Below are 12,354 nucleotides of genomic sequence, written 5' to 3'. Positions count from 1 at the left end.
ATTAGATGATGCAAAAAGAAAGGGGAAACATCGAGAGAAATGTAATTTTGTAATTTAGATTGAGATGAGTCGCTTTTTGAAAATGTTCAATTCGTTAAAAGCGTTTTCAGCATTTTTTGCATATCGAGCAAGATTTTAAAAGGGAACGATCCCAAAATCAAACCTCCGCTCTAAAAACACAAGCATTCTCGCCATTCCCCCTCTATAAAAGGTTTTAATATCGCCTAGAACACAAGCATGGCCGTTTCTCCAACGAGCGCATCGTGTGGGACGTTACTCGGCATAAAACCTGAAACTTTCTCTTAATAACTCGTAACATAAATACAGAGGCCAGCCTCGGCCAGGTTCGGATAGAGTGAAAACTGCCGCGTACCGTACTGTAAGAAGAGCATAATTTACACCCCCGTGGAAAAGCGGCCGCGCTGCTTAACACCGTCCCTTTTTTTCCCCTCTCCCTCTCTCTCTCCCCCTCCCTCCTTTCTCACTCTTCTTCTCTCGTCGCGCGCGGCAAATTTATTCCAAAATATCCGGTGAATTATTTTCTCTTAAGCCCGTTTCCCGTTGGAAATTAGAATGAAGTTACCAGGAGAAACTTCTCGACTCTCATCCCCCTTATAACGCACGCGTTTATATTTCGACCCTCTCTCGAATTTCCCCGACTCACCCGTTCATTTCGTTGGAAACTGGTTGGCTAATAGAAACATTGCTTTTCCGTTAATGCAATCGTTTATATAATACTTCAATGCGATCAAAATTGTAATAAATTGCTTCGAAATACTCGATTATGCATCGTCGCAATCAATGCAGTACTTATCTGTCAATGATATTCTCTTTTCAAATTTTGCTTGTGTCTTATTAATCCTTTGCACTCGTATTTAAGAAGATTACAAGAATAATATTAATATAAATATATGTATAATAATAAAATGTAGGATGGCGACTATACGAGTTAAAAATGATAGTAAAATCTAGGGAAAAATGTATAAGAGAAGGAATCGACGCGTTCAAATATTGTTTGTGTCTTATTAACTCTTTGCACTCGTATTTAAAAAGATTACAAGAGTAATACTAATGTAAATATATATATAATAATAAAATGCAGGATAGTAACTATATGAGTTAAGAATAATCTAGGGAAGTAAAATCTAGGGAAAAATGTTGCATAACGCTCACGTTTTTATATCCTCTCTCGTACATTTATCAATCAAGGCAATAAAAGTAATATTAATGTAAATATACGTAATAATAAAATGTGGCGATTATACGACATATGAGTTCAAAATGATAGTAAAAATCTAGAGAAAAATGTTGCACGAGGGGAGGAATCGACGCGTCCAAATTCGTAGGCTCGTATAACGGCTCGTTTCTCATCGAAAAATTTCCGAGAGGGAAACGTTGGCGGGTAATCCCCCGCGGGAGGAGAGGACGAGGAGATAATAGAAGGTTGTTCGGGAAGAAGCAGCTGGAACAGAGAGGACCGGCTGTCCGCTCGATTCGCCGCTTAAAGATGACGATTCCATTCGATCGGAACGACTTTTTCACCGTCGTGGTGAGCGTCGAAGAAACGTGAGCGATTCTTCTCCCCTCTCCATGCTCTGTCCTCGTCTTTCCGTGTCGCGTTTGCGTCACCCGGTGAAGTTGAAGGGAAAATGGAAATTCGAGGGAAGGTTGAAAGGGGGTGGAAGGGTGGGTGGCGGAACGACGAGAGAGATAAGTTCGAAGTTCCAGTTGGAAAGGTGGGAAATACTTAAAATTTACACGTCGATCGCCGTTTTCGTTTTGTTTTGCTGTCTTCTTATCTATGTATGTCTGAAAAGGTAAAGTTTTTCCTTTTTTTTTTTTCTTTTTTTCCGTTTCTTCGGAAACGTCATCTGTCGATCGTTTTATATTAACGAACGTTTATCAATATTTCATGGATATACGTCTATAGAAACAGTATACGAAATTTATCGAACGTATCTGTAGTTTTCAAGATGTAAAATGCTATGGTAAAAATAAACTTGAGAATAAAAATGTCAGAAATTCTTAAAAAATATTTTAAGAAATATTTATTTCTTTGTAAATTTATGCTTCTTTTTTCAATTATTATTATATTTTCTTTCATTGTGCGTGTGATGATTTCTCAGTATTCGTCGATGTTCTTCTTTATAATATATAAAAATTTTAATTAACAAATACGTGAAATTTATATATAAAAAGTATTGATACATTCGTGAAACATTTTATAGAATATTTATTCTAGAGGCTAAAATAAGTATAAAATATATAAAAAGTTGAAGTTTATTTATTAAATTATAATTTTAAAATAAGTATAAAATATATAAAAAGTTGAAGCTTATTTATTAAGTTATAATTTTACTTTACTTTAAATAAAGCGAGATGGAAACAGAATGACATGTCGCGCCACGGTACGGCGAGAAAGTGTAACTAAGTATAAGTTATCTCACTCTTCCCTTGTCTCGCTCCATCTAATGCGAAATTCAATTGCCTAATAAATAAGCCTCAATCGACATTTTGGTATATCAATTTTTGTGTTTGTTTTACCATCTAAAATCTCTACTCATCACCAATATATTAAATATATTAATTCGTATTTTACATGATCTTTTTGATTATATAAATTTTAACAATTACATACAATTTTAAACCTTCAAAATTTAAAAATTGCATTTTATTAAAAAAAACCATATCCGTGAAATGAATTTGATTTAATGATTGAATAATGAATACCACTTGCTATTAATAAATCATTTTAATTTTTTTTTCTTGCAAATCAACTTTCTCAAATTATATCAACAAAAGAAACGGACGATTTTCACGAACACGATAAGTTTTCGATTTTACGCGTTATCAATCCCATTATTTTTCAAACATAGTGTTTATCCCATACCGGTCGAGCGTCTAAAGAGAAAATAGTGGATGTGTTTCTTGCGACTACGAGCGTAAACGCGTGTTACGTTCACGATTTCATGGAGGCATTGAGAATAACAAATGGAGGGATACCTTCTCGCGGAGCAAGAACGCGAAATCCGCTTAAAAAAGTTGAGACCCATTCCATCGGCATTGTGACTGGCCGTTTTGTTGTTGGGAAGCGAGCGTTTTAGATTATACGTTGTCGGGTGATTTATGGCACGATTGTTGGGATCGCTTGTTTGAGATATTTTGGAGTCGAAATGAATTGACGATACGATCGAATCGAACGTTTTATAGGAATGATTGCTGGTAGATGAAAAATTAGATAAGGATGGATGATATAGAACAGTGTATCTATTTTGGTATCTGTTTTTTGGTAAGAGATGAATATGGTCTTCTGAAATGTATTAAATGAAAATTATATGCTTATATATGAAATTCAAGTTTGATATATTCGTGTAGTTATATATATTCAAGTGATTAAGAGATTTTACATTGAAAAATTTTTTCTTTTAATTTGTTTGTTTCAGAGATGAAATTGTGAAAATCTTTCGACTGTATTGGAATTTTAGAGAAGATTGAACAATACTTGATGTTTATGGAAAAATCAACTCAGGTAATTATATATATATATATTTTTTTTAATTATACTAGATTAGCGAATATTTCTTCTGCATAAAAAATAAAATTACCAATAATTAAATCTACGAATCTATCAGTCATAAAATTTTTCAAAATTCCCCTGAAAAAATGATATTTTATATTTATAGAAAATAACGATTATATAATTTAATTTTATAAAAAAAATAAATTTATCTGTGAATAAGAACATGATATATCGCAAATCAAATTCAGACAAGAATTAACATTGTATGAAAAATATGGAAAAATATTTGTTCGAGGAAACTTGCTTCTAGCGTGGGAGCGCAACATCATCATCATTGCTTGAAATCCAAAGAAACTAAGGTTCACCAAGGTTTCATTTATTCTTATTGGTATTTTCACGAGTGGCTCGCAAAAAACAACGGAGGATAGCTGCATCGCGCGAGAATCGTGGAAGCGAAAACAGAGAAAAGGAGAAACGTAATTGAACGATCGGCTATTCGCAGAGTGATAATAAGTTTTCTCTTCGTGAGACGAGGCTTACCTCGCCTCCGTTGTTCCGCCTTGTTATTTGAGACTTCGTGAAGTGGTTAATCGCCGCTTTCTAATTCGAATATCGTCTTTTAGTAAATTGTCGCGAACTGCGAGATGTTTCGACGCGATTGATTCTCAATCTTTCCAATATAATTCGTTTCATAATTTTAACGATTGTAAGATTTAATATATTCAATGATTTCATCTTCCGAACCTTCGAAATTTAATTTATACCACTTCGTATGCAACTAATGACTAATAATTTTTTACTTCACGTTAAATTATACACATTTTTTCCCCTCTCCCCTTTATCTCATAAACCGTTCCCGAATTATGGCTCGATGTACGTATCATGCAACAACCATGCTCGGCACACTCTACATTCCCTTATCGCGATCCTTGCTACCCGGCTCCCCCGGAGCCAGCAATTTTCGTATCAGGAAGACACGGGTTTGCTTCCCACGGGCGGATCTCGATGACGAGAGCAACGTTGGCCGCAATAGCGATGACGATGACGATGGTGTAGTAGCTCGAGTAGCACGCCGCCAGTAAACGGAAGTAGGCTTGACCCACTTCGATCGTGGCAACAAAGAAAAAAAAGAAAAAGAAAAAAAAGAAAAGGAAAGAAGTCCCCGGGGTCATGAGCCGCGGACGCGAGGAATTAAAACTTGTTCCTGTCGGTTGCCTTACCAGGCGTGCCAACAAAAGTCACGTGTGTGCCTACTGCGTGATTCCTCGTCCTCTTCCTCCTCCTCCTCCTCCACCTCCTCCTCTTCATCCTCGCCCTTCTTATTCTCCCCTCCCCTCCCCTCGCCACGTTGCTCGTGTTTCTTGCGGCTTTAAATCACGTCTGCATTCAATTTTCCTGCTTCCTCGAAGACACGGCCGCGAGGCTTTTTCAGTCATTTAAATGGCTGATATGGAAAAACCTGTGTTATCGAGATTCTGTTTCGTATAACGAATGGTATTTTTTTTTCTGAATTTTGAATCCTCGATTTGACGTTTTACGAGATGTTTAAGTGTAATATATGATATTGGTACATGATCATCGTTCCAGATGATTATTCTAATCGTAAAGTTATTTTGTTCTATGGCGAAAATGGGAGATGAAATTTTTTTTTTTGTTCAGACTCGTTTTCTATAAAATCAAGTTTGGAAGTTGGAAGTCGAGTACACGTGCACTTGGCTAGCTACCAACTAAAGGAAGATTACAAAACCGGGCAGCGGGCTGTTCTACAAACAAAAATAAGCTGAATAAAAGCTGAACACAGCTTTTTCTCTCCCCCCAATTTTCTTTTTTTCGGTATTTCATTTTTGAAAAAAATGGAATTTGAAGGGAACATCGCATCGAAAATCACAATGCAGGCGTTCAGATTGGAGGTTAGTCCAGTGCACGTGTACTCGATGAAATTTTAAATCTCTTATCTTCTGTCGAGCAGAATCTTGTAATACATTGGTTTTTTTTTGTATTGTTATTGTATTGATTATTACTTTTTTCCTCGATTAAAATTGTATTATGCTATTAAAGGAATATCAAAAAAAGTAAAAAGAATAAATTTAAAAAAAAAAAAAGAAAGTCTTTAAATCTAGCCGTTAATGAGAAGAAAAGTCAATATTGTTCAGATAAAAAATAGAAATTATAGAGACTCGTTTGATAAGCTCCCTCATCCACCATATTGGAATTTGTAATTTAAACGATAGAAGGTTATTTTCATCAAATTTCTAGATGGCGCGTAAAGATTAATAGAGATGATTGATAGAGATAGACACTTAATATCGCCATTAACTAGCTTAAACGAGAAAGTGAGGTTTACTATTTTTCGTATTTTTAAAGTGAATATTTTATGTAATTAAGTATAGTCACATATATTATGCAACATAGAATGAAATAAATTATAAGCTAAAATCTAATAAAATATTTATATATTTTTATTTTTAATATTAGAAATTATAATCTTATGCTAATTTTAATTTTAATTTTAATAATTAATATATTTTAAAAAGATGTAATACATTTTGAATACAAATATTTTGTTAATAAATACCAAAAATTCAAATCAAATATAATTTACTTTAATGTTTAAGTTTGACATCAAAAAAATTTAATTAATTAAAGATTAACTATATTTAAAAACCATTAAAAACATACTCATCAAGAGAATAACGTATTTAAATCTTGTTATTTTTTTCAGTTTTTTTCACGATTACATGCAGACTGAGCAAAGTTAATTTTCGTCTTTGATGAATTTACATTTCATGTTTAATTTTATTTAGATGTCTCAGTTTCTTGCTAAATGTTTCAGTAATTTAAAGCTTCCGTTTAAATCGTATTACTTTTAACCTTTTGCTTTCAAGAATTTTTCCGCGATTCCAAAGACATATAAATTTTCACTTCTTAAATAACTTTTACCTTTTCTTTTCTGTAATTAGTTCTTTGCTTATAATTTGTCCCCAACCATTATAAAGATTTCTTCGAGAAACGAGTAATTAACAATTTATATAGCTTAATAAATTGCTAATAAAAAGATTCTCCATCCATCTTACGATCATTGATGATTACTTTCCTTAGTTGAACTTTAGCCACGAATGAATATATATAAAAATTAACAATTCTTATTTAAAAAAAAAAAAAAAAAAAAAAAGATACTTTTTAAAACCTCGAACCTTATCAAGTAATTCTTTGATAAAATAATAAATTGATAAACTTTCCAAAAAATTTTTGAAATCAACAATAACGCAACATAATAATTTTCAACAGTGTTCTCAACAGAAATGTTTCTCACAGAAAGTATTATACAAATTCTCGAGGGATCTCGAACCCTTCGAGAGCCACCATGCCATTTACATCCAACAGCGTTCGATGAATTATTGAAACAATAGATTCCAAAAAAAAAGAAAAAGAAAAATAAAAATAAAAAATAAGAAGAAAGAAGGAAGAGGAAGTAAGGGGAAAGGAAAAAAAGAAGAGAGAAGGAAAATGTGGAACAAGAGTGTCTCGTCGTTTGTTTTCCACGACGTCGCCGGGCAATTAGATTTAGTGCTTCTTGCTCGTACTCCATTTTCTTTTGTCCCTCCATTCTAGAACTCTTCTTTTCTCTCGCATCCTTGTACACGCACACGGATGGAAAGAATGCTCACGCGACCGAACGAAAGGGCGAGCACAGTTTCGTTTATTCCCATTGAAACTTTCCAAGCACATCCCCATTTTGTCTCCTCGCATTCTTTCGCTTCCTTTTTTTTTTCTTCTCCCCCCCTCTCCCTCCTTCCTTCTCTCCTTCCAACGGCATCGCTTTTCGTACGTAACGATGAATCTCGGACTTGTTACCAAGCTACCGAGGGCTCTTTAATTTTGCGCTCGAAACGCTGTTAATTTTGCGCTCGAAACCTTTGTGCACAAAGAGGATATTTTCTTTCTTTTTCTTTTTTTCTTTTTTTTTTTTTTCCGACATTTCCGTATCCGTATTCCCTATCGTCAACGCCTCGATAGCAAAATTTTACTTTATTATTTTCACTATTTAACAACAGGGGAAGGGAAGTTTTTGTTCGAGATCATTCGAGAGATGATAAACTTTCGCAAGTGGAATGAATAATACAACGAGATATATATTTCGATATCTTCCCACGTGTGTATTTATCGCACGTAATTGCACACGAGGAATAAGAATCTTAACTCCTTAAGGCTTAATCAAATAATCCATTGTTGTGAGAGCACTTAACAATTTGACCGATTTCCTTTCATACAGCGAAATGCTGAAAGATCAATACGATTGAAACGCATCTTATTATCACGAGCAATGGCAGGACAATAACCTATTAATAATAACTTAGTTATAATTCATTGGGAGAGAAACAAGATAACAATGATATCTCGGCACTTCTAAATTCAGCTTTCATAAAACCTCACCATTGAATATCAGTGCTAAATTAAATGTGCAGAGTGTTTCACGCTGATTGACGCATAATTTTTCTTTTCTCCTTGTTGAATCGTACGAATTAAAATGAAACTTTGAAACTAATTGATTTTCTATATAAATGCGCGAAGAATTTTTTATAGAGAGAATAAAAATATATATATATATAATGGAGATGAATTCGTGCAATCTTCGAAACTTCTCCACTTTCACACGAATTGCATCATTCGAGACTAATTGAATTTTCGTCCCATGAAATTTTATTCCATCTTCCACCGCTTAAGAGCCATGACCCAATTACGGTGGAACACCCTGTGTATACCAGCTATCTACGCCGGACGATCAACTGTAACGCGATTACTACACACTACTAAGCAGAATCTAGCGTGAAGAATTCACAGGATCTTTAACGCTGTATCGGTGATGGGGATCGATGTAATAAATTAAATTAAAACCAGACACTACGGGATTCACGCCCATGCCACGCCCCCGTGTCACGAGACTCTAACAGAAATAAATCACTGGGAAAACGATGATTTATGCCTCGAGAATGATCGAGGTTAAAAAAAAAAACCTTGGAAAACTGGCTCCCGCCTTCTATCGAAGAGAAGATCGATAAATCTTACTTCGCATAAGTGCAATTAACGAAGCACATAAATTTTTACATCTCGTGAGACCTCGTTTCGGACATGTTGCCAAATATTTACGAGATACTAGATCAAACTAAGGACACAATTAGATACGTCTTTTTATCTAATCAACGAGTATATACGAGACGAAAATAGAATTTTTCTTTCTCGGTAATCGCGAGACTTACCTTTTTAAAAAAATATTCTATATACAAGATTATAGAATTTGGTCGAGAATGATTGAAAGAAAAAAATTGTTTTTCAAAAAAGCACAAAAAACATCGTGTAATTTCTAGGTTGGCAACAATGGAGGGACAATGCCGGTTATGTTTTCTCCGTTAATTCCACAATTTTAAATTCATCTTCTTTCGGTAATGCCGAAAGTTCCGGAATTGCTGTCGACCACAGTTCACCTTTTGTTAACCGTGTATTCGTGTATTCAAGCCTTCCCCGTTTTTGGAGGCTGGCCACGCGTTAAACGGTCGCACGGAAATCCCGGACATATTAAATGATCGTGTAATTACGAATGTTTGCCCAGACCTTTCCGCGTGGTGGCGTAGCTGTAGTAGCTCCCTTTCCACTCGCTCTCTCGTCTCTCTCCTCTTCGGTCTTCGTCCGTCGCTCTGCACCGACCTTGCTCGCACACGCCTTTCATACAACGGACGAGCACCTCGCTGGTTCGTGTCTGATTATGGACACGGGGGGTTAGATAAAAGAGACAACAACGAATCTCGAGGTCGTTTCAAACCAATTCCACCAATGCCGCCCATTTAAATCGAGGCCCTGACGTAACCTCTTCGTGCCTCGACCGGTGTTCGCATTCCTGGTCGAGATACGCGTCGCTCCCTATTAACGTTCCTCCCTATTCTGTTTTCCTCTCTCTTCCCCTTCTCTTTGCTCTCGAACCAAAGAAGGTTTTGCAACTTTTCAAAAAATTATTTAAACCACTTCAAACCTCCAATTCAAAATCACATATCTGCATATCTCTTTCGTCTCATTTGTCTTTTTCGTCCATCTTTTCTTTCCTCTTTTTTACCCAGACTTCGCATCGTATTTTTCCTCTTCTTTCCATCCGTTATTTTTCTTCCTTCTACCTTGGATCGATTGTCATTCAGCCTCTCTCTCTTTCTCCCTCTACGCCTCTGATTCTTCCTCTCTGTCGCCCGCTCGTTCACGCAAGCACACATCCACGCATACCAAATGAAAGCACACTCTGTCTCCCTTCGTTCATTGGCACGTTGATAATCGCCCTCGTCATCGCATGATTCCGGTTGCATTACTTCGAAGAAAGGCTGCTTTCACGAATGCTGCCAAACTGCCTGCGGTCGTTACCCTTCATGATGCACGGATTCAACAATTCGGTGTTTATCGATCGGCTTCGTTTCATCGCCGATCACCGCCACGTTGTCGTCCACGTTGTTGGGAGTTTCAAAACCAATTTGATCGATCGACCCTCGTTAAACCACGATCCATACGCGAGATTTTTACGCGTAAAAATAAGATAAAATAATCTTAGTCCGATATTTTTTTACAGAGAGACAGACAATTGTTGTCGTTCATGGACATTTCTCTTGGAATGCGATTTTTAGTTATTTATTATTAATTAAAAATAAATAGAAAATTTACTCACCGTTCGGCTGAGACGAGGAAGCTGAAAATGTAGGAGTCGAACGAACGGATTCGGGAAAAAAGGAAATCTGTAAAAAAAAAATAGAAGAAATTTCGTTAATAAAAAAAACTTTGGGTATATTAATATCTCTATAGAATTTCATCAACGTCTACGTGTGTAAAAAATACACATTTTAAATTGCAGGTAATTTTATATGATCCTTATTAGTATGCATGAGAAGATATTAGTATGGAGGTAACATGATATAAAGTGTGCCAATTACACGAGGTACGACTGGATCGAATCTCCTACCACGTTACGCGTAATACGAAACAGGTTGGTCTGTAACTTTTGCATCATAAATTGCACAACTCGATTCAGTTATATTTCATTAAGTTCGTTATTTCATGCGCGCTTCGAAATTTTCTAAAATTTAAAGGGATCACAATTTTGTTCAATTTCTAATCTTCTTTTATTTTTTCGATACGATTTTAATTATTGTCGTTAATTGTACACAGAAAAGAGGATGTAGAAGAAATTTGAAAATTGTGTCACTCTTAACCTGAATTAGAATTATCCTTTGATTTTTAATTAATCGTTTTCAAAACATAAATAATCAAATAAAAAATTTGTTAATGATATTAATTATTCTGTAATTATGACATCTCTGTAATTAAAACGTTAGTACCATGAAAATTTACAATTTCTTCTTCCTTCTAAATAATTTTAATTGCATCCGTTAAATTTACAAATTATACATGTCTGGAAAATATAATAAAATATTCAGAATTTTTAAAATGATCGATCGTTGCTCAGTCAACGTGATTGATCAATCTATATAGAAAACATGGAAAACTTGCAGTAATCACATCAACCATGAATTTCAATTAAACATTCAAAAGGCTTACACGAGGATCGATCATGCGCATAAATGCTCTAATCGAACTAGAATCAGCCGGGCGATCACTCGTAGAATAGTTCACTATGCAGTTTATCCCTCATTTGAATATCCTTCTGATAGTGCTAATGAAAATTCGGCGTCTAATTAAATTCAAAAAGCAAATTTCTTTGAAGCTATACCAGAGAGAAATCACAAAGCAAATACATACGAATCAATTATAATTAATCAATTAAATAAATTTATAAAAAAAGTGAAATTCAGAATGATTTAAACTTCAAATTTCTTAACTTTTTGAAATTAAAAATAGTCACGTAAATCATAAATCTAATTGTAAAGATAGGAAAAAATACAAAACTACAATACAGTACAAATCGTAAAAGAAGCTTTCAAAATTTTTATATGGAAAAAATAATAATAGAATTTATCCTATATCGAAACTCGAAAAGGGAATGATCGAAGGAAAAAAATGAAGTATCCGTATCTTCGAAATGGAATGACAAACCAATCCAACGAAGCAAAATATAAATCATGGGAACGTTTAATTAAATTCAAAAAGCAAATGCATACGAATCAATAATTAATCAATCGATCAAATAAATTTGTAAAAGAAATAAAATCGGAAAGATCACGAATGATTTAGTACTTTTAAAATTTCTGAACTTTTCCACGAGATCGAAAATAACCATAGATCTAATTGTAAAGGTAGGAAAAAATACAACACAATAGAAATCATAAAAGAATCTTTCAAAATTTTTATATGGAACAAGTATCAATAAAATTTATCCTACAATTTATCAAAAATAGGAAAAAATCGATCGAAGGAAAAGAAATGAATTATCCTCGAAATGGATGACAAAGCAATCCAACGAAGAAAAACATAGATCGATCGTGGAAATCGGCCACGTCTGATCGAGAGGAGTGTCCTGAAGCTGGAAAGGAGCTCGTTGACGCGAACATTTGCAACTGGAGACACGGAGGTGTTGCGGCCACGGCTGAACGAGCGTGCAGACGGTATACACAAGCCGACAGAAAGGAGGCAAGGAGGAAGACGCCGGTGTAATGGTGAAACTATCTTGGGGTTATGCTCCGGTCACTGACATCCAAGGCCTGTGTAACGCTATACTCTCCGCTCCTGGACACCAAGTTTGCCCTCTGACAGCCTATGTCTGCAGATTGCCGGGACCTTCTCTTTCACCACGCGCTCTGCCATCTTCCAGCCCGCCGCGAAACCCGACCGAATAACCAGATGTATAT

General features: G+C 35.1%; 2 long non-coding RNA genes across 5 annotated transcripts in view; one reads left to right on the top strand and one right to left on the bottom strand.

The window, feature by feature from the left end:
* Nucleotides 1–10,287, bottom strand: part of LOC133667206 (uncharacterized) — a 141,430-nt gene extending 131,143 nt beyond the window's left edge. The window contains exon 1 of the long non-coding RNA XR_009832473.1: nucleotides 10,221–10,287. This is a non-coding gene — a long non-coding RNA (uncharacterized LOC133667206). The remainder of the gene's footprint in view (nucleotides 1–10,220) is intronic.
* Nucleotides 1–12,354, top strand: part of LOC108004032 (uncharacterized) — a 78,175-nt gene that overhangs the window by 62,645 nt on the left and 3,176 nt on the right. For 3 of the 4 annotated variants that reach the window (XR_009832470.1, XR_009832468.1, XR_009832467.1), the window contains one exon: nucleotides 3,444–3,529. This is a non-coding gene — a long non-coding RNA (uncharacterized LOC108004032). Of the gene's footprint in view, nucleotides 1–3,443; nucleotides 3,530–10,403; nucleotides 10,536–12,354 lie in introns of all 4 variants that reach the window. The other variant, XR_009832469.1, reaches the window with a different exon arrangement.

The sequence above is a fragment of the Apis cerana genome, linkage group LG13 (assembly GCF_029169275.1).
Source record: "Apis cerana isolate GH-2021 linkage group LG13, AcerK_1.0, whole genome shotgun sequence".
Classification (NCBI taxonomy): Eukaryota; Metazoa; Arthropoda; class Insecta; order Hymenoptera; family Apidae; genus Apis; species Apis cerana.
Note: the sequence above shows the minus strand (reverse complement) of the source record. Positions and strands in the feature narration are given on the sequence as shown.